General features: G+C 36.7%; 1 protein-coding gene and 1 pseudogene across 2 annotated transcripts in view; both read left to right on the top strand.

Moving 5' to 3' along the window:
• The first annotated feature begins 537 nt into the window (after positions 1 to 537).
• Positions 538 to 7,210, top strand: LOC135783704 (tripartite motif-containing protein 16-like; annotated as a pseudogene).
• A 4,758-nt stretch (positions 7,211 to 11,968) lies between these two features.
• The window catches only part of furina (furin (paired basic amino acid cleaving enzyme) a), a 141,046-nt gene continuing 137,292 nt past the window's right edge, over positions 11,969 to 15,722 (top strand). The window contains exon 1 of one of the 2 annotated variants that reach the window (XM_065294224.2): positions 11,969 to 12,444. The gene's annotated coding sequence lies outside the window, so the exon portion shown is untranslated. Of the gene's footprint in view, positions 12,445 to 13,409; positions 13,509 to 15,722 lie in introns of those variants that run through there. The other variant, XM_065294223.2, reaches the window with a different exon arrangement.

Genomic DNA, 15,722 nt, shown 5'->3' with positions numbered 1-15,722 from the left:
AGATCGTGTGTTTGTAACAAACGCTTTCTCCAACATGTATCATGTTTTAGCAAACACTTTTACAAAGACAGCACGCTTCAATAAAAAACAAAGAGTCAAACTTACTACGCAACTAAAGGAAACACTGATCATCATAATCTAAATCTGTTAATTCTCAAAAATGACAGAAATAAAGTAAGTTGTCTAGTCAGTATGGTCCTATTTCAAAACAATGCTTTTGTCAAAAACTTCCAAAATGTTTTTGTTATGGTGATGACATTGTTTTAGTTATTTAACAGAGAATAACTAGCATTTAACAATTATCCAGCGAAAGAGCGAGGGAGACACAGTTAGGTGGAACTTGTTTATTTGGGAATTATCTATGAGCAATATTTCTTAAACATTCATATATAAACCACATTTTAAATAGTTTACTTTGCCTGAAGGTCCCCTGGACATAAATATTTGAAGATGTCATAAAAAGCCGTCATAAAACTTTCATTATGGTTCCTTGTGGGACTTCGAAATGACGTCTTTTTGAGATGCCTTGCTCAAGAGTAAACCATAAAATATACGGTGTAATTTCCCACTTGTGAGTCTGACACCTAGTGGACTATGAACGAGCACTAAAGCACCTTGTAAACACTTCTCAAACACAGTACCAGGAAACATTTAATGTTTAAAAGAGAAACAGAAACTTTTGTGTCAAAGCTGTTGAATGCGTCACTGTGCAGACAGTAAAATGGCAGAAGCGAATATTTCATGGGCTCAGGATCAGTTCATCTGTTCAATCTGTTTGGATCTACTGAAGGATCCAGTGACCATTCCCTGTGGACACAGTTACTGTATGAGCTGTATTACAAACTGCTGGAATCAGGATGATCAGAGACGAGGTTATAGCTGCCCTCAGTGCAGACAGAACTTCACTGCAAGACCTGTTTTAGGGAAGAATGTGATGCTTGCTAATATGGTGGAGGAACTGAGGAGACTTCAGACTGAACGATCTGCTCTCAGTGATGCCGGACCTGGAGATGTGGAGTGTGACGTCTGTACTGGGAGAAAATACAAAGCTATCAAGTCCTGTCTGGTGTGTCTTGAATCTTACTGTCAAACTCACTTTGAACAACATGAAGCATTTCATACAGGAAAGCAACACAAAGTGATTGATGTCACAGGAAGACTTCAGGAGATGATCTGCTCTCAACATGATAAACTCCTCGAGGTTTACTGTCGCACTGATCAGAGATGTATTTGTTTGCTGTGTCTGATGGATGAACATAAAAATCATGATACTGCATCAGCCGCAGCAGAGAGAACTGAGAAACAGGTATGAATGCAAAATATATAAAATACTTTGGAATAATTTGGAAATTAGAGGTTCTTTTTTAAACTTTCACTTTGCATTGATCTCCCCACACCGAAAGAGTTATTTGTTATAATTCTGTTGAACAGAAACTAATGGAGGACAACCAGAGCAAACTCCAGCAGATAATCAAGGAGAAAGAGAAGATGCTTCAGGATCTAAGAGAGGCTGTGAAGATTCACACGGTGAGTTTTGATCAATCGAGACAGACACATAAATACTGGAAGAAGTGTTTGAGATTGAGTTTCAGGCTGATTTTAATGTTTCTCAACAGATCTCTGCACAGACAGCAGTGGAGGACAGCGAGAGGATCTTTACTGAACTGATCCGATCCATTGAGAGAAGACGATCTGAGGTGATACAGCTGATCAGAGATCAGGAAAAGACTGCAGTGAGTCGAGCTGAAGATCTCTTGAAGAAACTGAAGCAGGAGATTGATGATCTGAGGAGGAGAAATGATGAGATGGAGAAACTTTTACAAACAAAAGATCACATCTGTTTCCTTTAAGTAACTCAACACTGTACACTACAACATACATTATAATAAATACATCTTAAAGGGGACATATCATTACAATCAGATTTTCCATGTTTAAGTGCTATAATTGGGTCCCAAGTGCTTCTATCAACCTAGAAAAAGTGAAACAACCTAGTAACTTGATTTTGGTAAACCATTCTCTGCAAGCTTCATTGAAATTTGGCTGATGGCGATTTACTACTAACGAAGGAACCGGCTTTACTGATGAGATGCGCTTGACTATCGCATGTGATTTATCGTGCAGCCCTAATGCTAAAGTTAAAAGGTTTTTTATTTAAATATATTATTAAATAAGAAGATATGGATTTGACTCTGATTGTATTTATACTGGTTATTCTGGTTAGACGTTAAAGTTTTCTTTATGAGGATTACCAGAATCATTGGAGATAAAAAAATTGTGTTTTCCTTTTTTTTATTGAAAGTCGCAATGAAATTGAAATGGAAATTGTAATTTTTTTTGGAATATGGTGGTAATTTTTTACAAATTACTTATCTGTGAGCTTAATTTTTTTTATTCATGTGCCCTCATAATCTTTCATCAAAAATGCAAATCTCCTCCTTTCATCGAAGCGATCTCTCCTTACTTTTTGTCATATGATATGGCAGGTGGGCGCCGTGATTTCACCAAGTAAAATTTTTTTTTGATGCTGGATCAACGTTTTAATCAAAGATACCCCAACTTACCCTTAACTCAAACCTTATTTTTTAAAAGCCCGTAACCCAATCCTAAACCTAAATCTGACATACACCCTAATCCTGCAATCTTATTGGTTAATGAAAATGTTGATTCAGGACCAACAATGATGTTGATCCAAGATCACATCCTACTTGGTGAAATCACGTTCACCGTGGGGAGGTCCGGGTTGCTAGGGTTTTCGGATTAAACAACATGTTTCCTGGAAGTCGTGTGCACCGGTTTGGGTATCGTTTCAATTTTAACAATTCCGATGCCAATTTCACTTATCTAATCTAAATCACAAATATAGATGGTCATAGAACTTTATAAAAGCAATATATTTCAGTACTGAAGGTGAAGTAAAATTTAATACACTATTTCATTTTTTTTTTTTTTGCAACACAGTTAGTTGATTTAAAACAAAACTGGAGTTTTCGAAAACATTGCTGTAAAAAATTGAAGGGACCACTATTAAATAAATAGACAATTATCTGATTGTTGTTGATTATTGTAGGTCTGTGATATGAAGAAAGAAAGTTCTTATCATTGTGTTGTGTTCATGCAGAGTTTTCAGTCTCTCTCTTCATCGCCTGCATCTTCAGACAACATCATTTTCAGTTCGCTTCTCTCTTTTGATGATGTGAGGAAATCTGTCACTAAACTTAAAGAAAAGATGGAGAATTTCTGTAAAGAAGAAATATCTGATAAAGGTAAAGAAACATCCACAATATAAATATAGAAAAACAGAGCAGATTAAAATGAGTATAATTAATTTGAACTTTTTTCTAGTTACAGACATTGAAATTATTCCCATCAATGGACCCAAGTCCAGAGCAGAGCTTATACAATGTAAGACATCTTAAATTTAACCACGTTTACAACCTTGGTAATCTGAGACACTACACTATATATGAGTCAATGACGTGCCCCTCGTTTTTTGCGTCATATGGTTTAAATATTAGGGTTCAAATTTCCAAAGAAATAAGCAGATTCCTAGCATACATTCTCTTTTTTGAGGAGCAAATCTAAATTTCTGGTTTTACTTAATTTTAAGAAAACATTTGGTGGATGATTGCAAAAATGTCAATGTATATTGTCAATGTAATGCCAAAAAAAATTATAAAAAAAAAGGTGAAATTCTTAATAAAACATAATATCAGCTTGTTTGGCATAATATTACATAAGAACGATTTAATATTAAATAACACTCAATTTCCTGAAGTGTCTAGGTGGTGTAACCACTATTCAAGGAGCCATTTTGTTAATATTGTGCAAGAAATGTAAAAGGGATTTTTTTGGAAAAAAAAAATGCTTTATCTTTAACTTTATTTTTAAAGCTCTGTAGGTCTAGGGTAAAATAATTATGTTGCACATAATGTTTAGCGTTAATGCATATTCCTATTCCATTCACTTAAAATGTTAAGCAATATATAATCACATAATCAGCCACCAAACAAATTTTTGTTCCTCCAAAGCATTATTTGATAATTTAAAGGTGCCGTTTTTTTCCTGTGTTAACAAAGCTTTGATTGTGTTTACGGTGCGCAGTTTAAAGCAACACCAAAGAGTTTTTTTTTTTTACATTAAAATAACGTTTCCAAAAAAGTCTCAGTGGTTCATCCACTCAAAACATGGTGAATGGCACTTTCACATTCTCTTTGCAGCCCTCTATCGGCCAAAACCGCCCTAAAGAAGTTTCCAACCGTCGGGTAGTGGTCCTGTAGTTCGAGTGATAACTACAAAAACTTGCCTTACAGCAGACCTACAATCCAATCAGAGCCAGGTATGCTGCAGTATTTACGACAGTGCTAATGAACAATTACGCTTCTAACCTGTAGGGGGAGCAAAGAGCAATAACTCTTTAGTGTTGCTTTAACATGTGTTCATGGTTCCAGGTATTATTTATACTCTAACAGCAACATTACATGCTAACTAAAGTTTGAAAAATGGGATCACGAAAAACAACACCTTTAATGTAATTATGAAAAGTCTTTCTCTGCTCGATCTTCCTCGGGCATTTTTATCAAAATAAAAATGAAACAAACTCAACCTATCCAGTAGGAAATGTCTTCCGTGTTGTTAACACAAATGATTGGCGATGACTGCTGAAAAAAAATCAAACCACATACTGAAGTTTGTTGACTGTCGTGCTTTTCAGTTTTAATTTATTCAACAAACAATGGCCTTTGGCTGTAGAAGCAACATTGTCAAGTGGTGTAACCGGTTTGTGTCAATTGGTGTAACGAGTATTTGTCATGAAAAATATAATTATTTGCAGGAAAATAATTGTGAAATCTGATCCAGTCATATAGACATCACTATTTTACCCTGGTTAGAGTCATTCAGATATTTGTGCTTCCACATTTTAAAGCTTGTAACATGAAATTTAAGACCTGACTGTTCACTTTCTATCTTACATGTTTACTATAATGATGTAATCTATGTTATTTACATCTCTTAGTGGTTTAAATATATATATATATATATATATATATATATATATATATATATATATATATATATATATATATATATATATATACGCTTACCTAACGGATTATTAGGAAGACCATACTAATACTGTGTTTGACCCCCTTTCGCCTTCAGAACTGCCTTAATTCTACGTGGCATTGATTCAACAAGGTGCTGAAAGCATTCTTTAGAAATGTTGGCCCATATTGATAGGATAGCATCTTGCAGTTGACGGAGATTTGTGGGATGCACATCCAGGGCACAAAGCTCCCGTTCCACCACATCCCAAAGATGCTCTATTGGGTTGAGATCTGGTGACTGTGGGGGCCATTTTTGTACAGTGAACTCATTGTCATGTTCAAGAAACCAATTTGAAATGATTCGAGCTTTGTGACATGGTGCATTATCCTGCTGGAAGTAGCCATCAGAGGATGGGTACATGGTGGTCATGAAGGGATGGACATGGTCAGAAACAATGCTCAGGTAGGCTGTGGCATTTAAACGATGCCCAATTGGCACTAAGGGGCCTAAAGTGTGCCAAGAAAACCTCGCCCACACCATTACATCACCATCACCAGCCTGCACAGTAGTAACAAGGCATGATCGATCGATGTTCTCATTCTGTTTACGCCAAATTCTGACTCTGCCATCTGAATGTCTCAACAGAAATCGAGACTCATCAGACCAGGCAACATTTTTCCAGTCTTCAACTGTCCAATTTTGGTGAGCTTGTGCAAATTGTAGCCTCTTTTTCCTATTTGTTGTGGAGATGAGTGGTACCCTGTGGGGTCTTTTGCTGTTGTAGCCCATTCGCCTCAAGGTTGTGCGTGTTGTGGCTTCACAAATGCTTTGCTGCATACCTCGGTTGTAACGAGTGGTTATTTCAGTCAAAGTTGCTCTTCTATCAGCTTGAATCAGTCGGCCCATTCTCCTCTGACCTCTAGCATCAACAAGGCATTTTCGCCCACAGGACTGCCACATACTGGATGTTTTTCCCTTTTCACATCATTCTTCGTAAACCCTAGAAATGGTTGTGCGTGAAAATCCCAGTAACTGAGCAGATTATGAAATACTCAGACCGGCCCGTCTGGCACCAACAATCATGCCACGCTTAAAATTGCTTAAATCACCTTTCTTTCCCATTCTGACATTCAGTTTGGAGTTCAGGAGATTTTCTTGGCCAGGACCAAACCCCTACATGCATTGAAGCAACTGCCATGTGATTGGTTGATTAGATAATTGCATTAATGAGAAATTGAACAGGTGTTCCTAATAATCCTTACAGTAACCTGACCTTTAGACTTAGATTAACAAATAAATGAAGCATTATAATATGCAAACGAATATGATAAACTATTATAAACTGTATTTATCTTCCTCAGATTTTAGTCTGCTCTCTCTGGATCCAAACACAGCACATAGAGATATCTGTCTGTCTGAGGAGAACAGAGCGGCTACTGACACTTACACAAAGCAGCGGTATCCTGATCATCCAGACAGATTTGAGGATTGGTGTCAGGTGTTGTGTAAAGAGAGTTTGTGTGGACGCTGTTACTGGGAGATGGAGTGGAGTGGGGATGAAGGTGTGTTTATATCAGTGTCATATAAGAGCATCAGCAGGAAGGGAAGAGGTGATGAGTGCGCATTTGGATTAAATGATCAGTCCTGGAGTTTTTTCAGCTCTCCCTCCGTATGCTCATTCTGTCACAATAAAATAAAGACAGATCTCACTGTAAACTCTAGGTCTTCTAGAATAGGAGTTTATGTGGATCACAGTGCAGGAATTTTGTCTTTCTACAGCGTCTCTGACACAATGACCCTCATCCACAGAGTCCACACCACATTCACTGAACCTCTATATCCTGGGTTTGGTGTTTGTTTAGAATCAGCTGTCAAACTGTGTGATCTGTCAGTGTAAAGATGCATGCTTTATGATTATTGTTTTAGGATCGGCTTAGAAGTGCATAATTACAAAACAGATTAAATGAATTAATTAATATATTTAGAAAACCTATTTTACCCCATTTCAGTCCAATATTTATATCACATGTGTGAAATGTTTTGTTCTGTAATAGCCTGTAAAATAGCCTGTAATCTTTCCTCAAACGTTTTATGAAGAACTTCCAAAGCATCCACAGCCAAACTCATTAAATGTCTTTGCACGTTTGCTTTGATTCATCGCTGTGCAGTCCGTGAACTTGTACCGTAGTATTACATTTTCTAAAAACACAACGCAGAAAAATACACAAAAGTGTAACGGTTACGAGAGACTCCTGCTGCTCCGGTAGAAACTGTATCCTAGCGAAAATTCTTGTAGTTTAAATGTTTATCATCTTTATAGTTGTAATTTTAAAAGTCTGCCTATTTTAGCAAAGATTATTTAAAATATGATATTATATTATGTGAAAAAAAAAACACAATTAAAAACATTTGAAGCAGGACTACTTTATCAAGCGTAATGTGTCATAGCAGTGAGCAGATCGTAAAGACCGTTTCAGCAGTAACAACATAAACAAGCGGCTGTCGTGGTCCGCACGTAACTTCCGGTAAACTCCAATAAGAATAAATAACAACAAAGTTCTTTAAACGTAGTTTATTTATATAACAAGCAAAAAGAAAAACACATAGATTACATAGGAAACCAAAACATTTGTTATTTTCGACGAGGCATTCGTTCATGAGATCAGTTTAGTAACTAGTCAGACCATTAAAAAAACGAAACCGGAAGTAAGGTTCGGATCCAGACGTGTATCACGTGCGTCCGATGAAACCGTGAAATACCTGACTACACAAATCAGACTCCTTCCAGAATGTTTGAAATATTTCTTTAATTAACACACTAACAAACTGATGAACTTTCTGACATTTCTTATTTTCACTCATGCTCAGCTGTGCAAATTAGAATTAATAATTGGCAGGTAAACATTATAAATATCACAATTAAATGTAAAAATAATGCATTTTTATTTAAAATGTTTTATACTGATCAAATCATATTTGTGATATTATTTGCTCTTTGTTTAAAAGTGACAATCAACCAAAAGTTATTATTTCAAGATTTTAAATGTATAAAGATGTATTTCAAGCATAAAATTATTTCGCCCAGATCAAATGTAGAGAGCAGGCTAAGGATCATAAGTGAATGTTTAAGAGATAAAAATGATACTATGAAATAAATCTTTATAATTTAATTTCATTATGTACCTGATTCTAACTAAAAGGAAATCTATGACCACTCTGCCATGTCTGGGTTCCAATGGGTGTCACCTGATGAAGTCTGTGTCTTTCTGTGAGTCAGTGTTAAATCATGCCTGTGTTTCACCTGTGACATTCTGTGGGTCAGTTTAAATCATGACACACTCACCACATTACATCTCCCATTATCATTTGCACCATCTTTGATTACCGTCTTCACATGTTCACTATCACCCGGACTCCATATATACTCATTATTGTCTTTACTCTTTGTCGTAACGCCCTGTGTTTACCACTACTCTGCTCCAGATTCCCTCAAGTGTATGTTTTTTAAGTATTAAAATAGTGTTATTTGTATCCCATTTCCCATGTGGTATAACGTGACAGTTACATTGTCACTAACAAAATTTCGGTCTCAATAATGACTAGGGCTGAACGATGTGAGGAAAAGTTGCGATGTGCGATGACATTGTTTAATGTTGCGATGACGATGTGAGTTGCGATAAATATATATAGTTTTTTTTCATGTTTTAGGGGCCATTCACATGTCGCGCCTAAAACACGTGGAAAACACTAGACACGTAGGTTATTGTCACATGAACTGCACGCTGCGCTTGTGTCATTCTGAAAAGTTAAAATGTTTTTGAAATACCTGGAAAAACGAGCGTGTCGCGACCGCGGCGCTCCAAGAGCACACATACATTTGAAATAATGAACTTGAGCGCGCAATAAACGCAATATGAGAATCACCGCTTCCACAGTTTGCGGCGTCATCTCTCCTAAATCCAAAATAATTCCATGATATAGCTGAAGTGCTGTTCATTTTCACCACAAGGTCTTCGTCTGACAACACATTTTCCTCACTCTTCTCTCCTTCCTCTGCCATAGTTTTTGCTAACAGGCACAGCGTCGCAACTGACACCTCACAAATCAATCTGAGCGTAGCTGACTTGGGGGTTCCCCTGATTGGCCTCATAGCATGAACGCGCAAACCATCGCTGCGTCCGAAACCGCCTACTTCCATAATATATAGTAGGCAAAGTAGTGCTTTTTGCATACTATATAGTATGGTAGTAGGCGATTTCGGACGCAGCACATGTCTTCAGGACTAAACGTGATAGGTCAAACGTTTATTACATGCGCTTACTGTTTTCCCTTCATTCATCGCGTCAAGGCTGTCTGTTGCGATGTGTTCATCGCGTGAGTTCATATCGCGATGACGATGAAAATTCGATGTATCGTTCAGCCCTAATAATGACAATGTATTATTTTGCATACACATTTAATATAAATTAATAATTGATATAAAAATGTGCTGTAACATTAATTACATCCACTGATATATCCACTGATTATATATATTTATACCACGGGTCTGTTGAATGCTGTAGTCTGATTGGCTGAGAAATGTTCTGTGGGTATGCATTAATTTCTGATAACCGCACACCTAACTTGTCAAATGTCTTGAAAATAGGCACCAGAGCAATGTTTGTGGTAACCGTGGTATAAGAGGAATAATTGACGACGGGCCATTGAATTATTTTAAAAATAATGCACACGGTGTAACGGCACGACGGGTGTGCATTATTTTCTTATAATTCAATGGCCCGTCGTCAATTATTCCTTACATAGTAAACATAATTAAATGTATAGTATTCAGTCCAGTCACAAATAACAACCGATTTAATAAAAAATATACTTTTTTAAGACAGAAATAATATTTGTGAATGTAATAAAACAAATGCTTTCACATTATAATATTGTGCAAAATATGTGCTTCTATGCCAGCATACTCATAAGTGCACACATGGGCAGACATCCTGTCATTAACTAAAATTAACTAACCCTGGAATTTAACATGCTCCGGAGCAGGTTATCCTCAGAGAGTTAGTTGCTATGGTTACTGAAAGAACCTAAAAGTTACCTCCATTTTTGGAACTGAAAGCAGAGGTTATCCGCTTGCTTACTTTTCAACTTACCTGGGTAAATCACATACCCTGCTTTCTGGACTACACCCCTGCCATGGTTCCTCCTAGAATAACAAACAGACCAAAGCCTTCATTATAAAGTATTTATAATGCAACACAACAAGCTACAATCTGTCTGTCTTCGTAATGAGTGCTGCTCAGTCCATTGCAGTGCCTTTTCACACAGACTACTACTGACAAATACAACTTACAGTTGCTTGACCCTTGGACGTTAAACCAATAACGCATGAATATTACAATAATGACAAGCAAGAGGGGAAATAATGAAGTACACATTTTGAAACATGACCCGGCTGACGTGAGCATAATGAGTTTGGGCTTCAGGAGCTTCATTAACTGGATCATTAGGCCAGCTGTGGGTAGATATGCTCGGAATCTAATTGATGGACGCTGGAGAAACCCAAACACTTAGCCGCCTCATTTGCATCTCGAGGGTTTGCCTTCTTTCAGCGGAATCTAAAAATGGTGAGAAGGTTTAAAGGGGACAGAGAATGAAAAACCATTTTTACCTTGTCTTTGTTGAATAATGGTAGTCTACCCGCATTCACAAACATACAAAAAGTGCTAGACATGCTAAACATCTCAATCTCATAGAAATTCCTCTTTTAGAAATGTCAGCCAGTAAACAGCCCAATCTGAAAAACTGATGCTTATGACATCACAGGCATCTCACTGCCCCTCCACTTTAAAATAATTGGCTACATTTTTTGAGTGGCAGCAAAGTCAGCCAATCAGTAATGAGATTGCAAGTTAAGCCAGTAGGGGGAGCCAAATAGGTGCAAAACCACTTGTTTAAAATCCCCCACCCTAATAGAGCTATCTGAGAGAGGTTTTTAGGAAGCTTCTAAGGCATTACAGACCCAAACAAAAACATTTTTTTGAGAACAAGGATAAATACTCCGTTCAATCGTTCTATGTCACCTTTAAGTTTATTTAGGAAAAAAAAGTCTTCTTGTTTGTTAAAACTAGTTATTTCCTAATTAAACTAAGGCCTAGTCCTTGATTAAGCTAATCCCTGTCCGGGAAACCTCCACATTATGTTTATACTCTTGACTTCGATGAAGATCAGATCACATTCTATGACAAATCAACTCAGAAAACCATGAAATTCCAAAAGGTTCACCTACTTTTCTTGCCACTGTATAGACGGTTTCATCGGTCGCACGTGCGCTGACGCAATACACGTATGGATACGAACTTTACTTTCGTTTTTTTATGGTCTGACTAATTGCTAAACTGATCTCTTGAACAAATGCCTCGTCGAAAATAACAAATGTTTTGGTTTCCTAGATAATCGATGTGTTGTTTTTTGCTTGTTATATAAATAAACTACGTTTAGAACTTTGTTGTTATTTAATCTAAGCCAAGTTTACCGGAAGTTACGTGCGGACCACGACAGCCGCTTGTTTATGTTGTTACTGCTGAAACCGTCTATACTGTATATGAGTTAGGGTATAAACACACGCATAATTCATAATTGGGTGGAGATATACCTTAATTTGAACAATTTAAAATTGAAGTCATATCTAAAAAACTTCATTAAAATATTTAAAATATTGAGTTTAATTATAATACAATAAAAAAATTTATGCAATATTGGCTCGACTGTTCAATATTGTTCAGCTTGTTAGCGTATCAAATCGTTTTTTATTTTACCTGTACATGAGCATCCAGCAGATGGCGCGAGGCAACTGAACACGGCGTCATCCGTTTAAGTGGGAGCGTCCTGACGTCGCTTCTCATTGCGTGCTATGACGTATTTCCTGAGAAGCCGCGCGTAAGACCACCTCTCCGGTCCAGTCCTAGGAGGGAGGTATTTTACACACTGTTTATTTACTAGTTTTCGTCGTTTTTCAACGTTCAAACATGCGTTCGTAAGTATGTCGGCACCTCGGTCCAAAGGTGCCTCAGACGAACCGGGTCTCAGTGACGCCTCAGCGTCGCGTTACGTGATACAGCGCGAGCGAACCTATCGCAAAGTTTCCCTGTTGTACAGTAGATGAGAGCGTGTGTGGACTTTACAAGTCGCTTGTAGACTTCTGTCAGAGCAACGACAGTTCGGTCTGTCAGGTCGTTTCAGTGTCTTTGTCTTCTTTAAAACTCTAATTCATCGTCGTCTTACTGTTTATGTAATTCGGGAAGCGACGGACTTTTCGCGGTGTCTGTTGTTGACACGTTCCGTGGATTTACCTTGTGTCCAAAGAAACGGAAGAGAGGGAAAGCAGATGTTGAGGTAAGACATTCATTTGATCATTTTAAAGTTAATGCTTTGTTTTTGTGTCGCAAGAGCAAACAGACTTCTGAGTCGATCACAGTTGTATGTTGTTTACCTCAAAGTTTTTATGACTGACTTTTATGGCGTATCTTCATCGTCAAAGACCAAACATTGGCGTAAAATAGCTTCATGTACAAGCACACAGTGGCCCAGAAACTGCAATAAAATGCAATTTAAGCACGTTTTACATAAAGTAGTGTGTTAAACCATAAGAGTAAAGCATAGTGCACAAAGCTATATTGTATAAACGTGGCACTATGTTCAGTATGGTGATCATCAGTCTGCAACAGTTTGAACCTGAGTTCATCCATCCACTAAAATCACATTGAGACCAGCTGAGTAGTTGAGAAGCGTTGGTGAAACGTCATATGACTCACTTCACATGCTTTGTTAACACATTGGAGTGAAACAAATATTCATTGATATTGATTTTGAGCAAAGAATAATCCCTATTATAATAATGAATAATCTGTACTACCTTAATCTGTAATCTTTTATAATCATAAGGTACATAAACACTACAGTCAGTGGCACAGTCCTCTCTGGTCGTGGTCTCTATTGACCATGTACTTGTTCGTTTAATACTTCCACCTCACGAGAGTAATATTTCAACCATTACCAATCCCTGTGTTATGCTTTGGCCTGTCAGGCAACAGAATTTGTCTTTTGCTGAGGTAAAAGGGCATTCGTTTGTGTGTTTTGAAATGAAAAATGGATCGCATTACCCACAAGTACACGGCTGACTGTTCGAATTTGTGTCTCCCTTAGTGGTGCCTGAAACAGCCGACTTGTTTGAACCCAATTGTCCCCTGTCTTTTGCTCCTTTTGATTTTTAATACCTTCATGACACCTCTATGCAGGTTTTCTCTCCCTGTGAAGTGTTAACCATGTTGTGATGTCATGAATGTGGGTGTACTTTGAAATCAGTGTTGGCATGGCTTTAGATGGCTGTCAGGAAAGTTACGCACTTCTTGCTTAGTACTGACATACATAGGCAGGACTGGAGTCACGCTCGGGTTGAAGTGAGTATTTTCGGTTTGTTTTTAGTCTCCTGTCTTGATAAATATAATCGCTAAAGAGTTGTTAACATTCCTGACAAATTGTACAATTGTAGAGAGATAAGCAATGTGTAGTTCATGTTAAATATGTAAACAGATTTTTGGCTTCATGTTGCTTGTAAAGTTCATTTGCAGTACTTTGCTTTTTCTTACTTGTTAGATATTAGTAGGGCTGGGTATCGATTCAGATGTTCCAGATCGGTTCGATTTCGATTCACAAGCTATCAAATCGATTCCGATTCTCGATAAATTTTCGATTCCGGTTCTCAGGTAGGTTTTTATACTCGATTCTCGATTCAACTCAATGAATATAGATTTAATACACATACTATATTAATAAAAAAGAACAGTGAACAGCAGTTTACAAGTGGGTAATTAATAAAAAAATTAAAAGCCACAACACGTCTTGCTTGCGAAATCTAAAAGGCTTCCATTCCTCCGTTCAATGTTTGCAGAAATAAATATGAAAAAAATCGATTCTGCTCTTTGAGAATCGATTTTTAAACGACCACGTTTTAAAAAACGATTAATCGAAAAATCGATTTTTTTCCCAGCCCTACATATTAAAGGTGAAAATTAAAGTTTTGGAAAATGCAGAAAATTTGAAAACATAATGGCATCATAATGTGATCATAATGGCATTGTGCTTTTTACTTTATTGTAAAGCTGAATTACTCATTACAACTTTGGATACTAACAATTACAGACTATACCTACTAGATTTTTATTTCATATTTGTGGCCCTGGACCACAAAACCATAAGTCGCACGGGTATATTTATTGCAACAATACTTTGTATGGGTCAAAATAAATGATTTTTATTTTATATCATTAAGATATTAAGTAAAGATCATGTTTCATCAAGATATTTTGTAAATTTTCTAAAGTAAATATACCAAAAGTGTATTTAATCATTGGTAATAAGTGTTGCTAAGAACTTCTTTTGTACAACTTTATAGGCGATTTATATCTTGATTTTTTTTGTACCATCAGATTTAAGATTTTCCAATAGTTTTACTTCTGCCAAATATTGTCCTATACTAACAAACCATATATGCATATTCAATATGAGTTTATATAAATCTGTTTAAAAAAATGAACCCCTTATGACTGGTTTTGTGCTCCATGATCAAATTTTTGTTTATATAAATCTGTTAATTAATTTTAAAATTAACCCCTTGTGCCTGGTTTTGTTGTCCAGGGTCGCATGTTATCTTGTTCTTAAATTTTATGATTAATGTTCTTGCTTGTAATGCAGGTTTATGTGTATAGTACATGTATCATTCTAGTTAAACATTAGGAAATAGGCTGTGTTTACATTATATTGCCGCATAGGTTTTTATGGTTTTGTACAGCATATTGAGTTAATGTATGGGCATTATTAAATGCAAATATGTTTCAGAATATACCGTAAATGTACTTTCCTGATGGTAATAGGCAGATTGTAGTAAAACAGGTCTGGATTTCAACGAGGCGTAGAGCTGGATGCATTCTTTGACATTGTTATAGTGATAATTACGTTGTGTGTGTGTGTCAAAGAGTCAGTAAATAGGGACATGTCATTTGAAGCCGCATGTTCATGAGCCTCACTTTTGTAAAGCAGAATAAAAGGTCTGTGCTGAAAGAAAACAACAGTTGTTTTTGCAATTTACGTCAAATGTGAACAAAAGATGATGGTTTTGCTTATCAGATCATTGGATGTAATTTGACTTCTACGTTGCTTCTCTTGTTTACACAGAAATGTTACATTTTCATCTAACCAGATCTTTGTAAAACAAGCATGTGTTTACTATGAAATGGATCATTAAGGGTGTGGACAGATCGGGTGGCTCCATCTCCAATACTTGAATTAAAATCATCAGACAATTCTATTGATGCAATCCCAACTTCAGATAAAGAAAGTGGAAAGCGTTTTGATCGTCAAAGTCCGTGAGATTGAAATGATTACAGATTATGCCGTCAATTCAAATATATAACAACCTTTGTCCCTTTCATACCATAACGCACTAGATTAGGTTTAATGCATGTTGAGCCTAAAGTCAAGACGAATTTCTCGTTTAGTGTTTGTTTAGTCATGAGAATGGGGAAGTTAAAGGATAATTTTGCTGTTTTAAAAAAAGCAATCTGTTAAAACCGAACGTTTACAGTGGAAGAATAAGTCCGCTGTCATCCCTCGAA

The sequence above is a fragment of the Paramisgurnus dabryanus genome, chromosome 2 (genome assembly GCF_030506205.2).
Source record: "Paramisgurnus dabryanus chromosome 2, PD_genome_1.1, whole genome shotgun sequence".
NCBI lineage: Eukaryota > Metazoa > Chordata > Actinopteri > Cypriniformes > Cobitidae > Paramisgurnus > Paramisgurnus dabryanus.
This window is presented reverse-complemented; position numbering and strand designations above follow the sequence as displayed.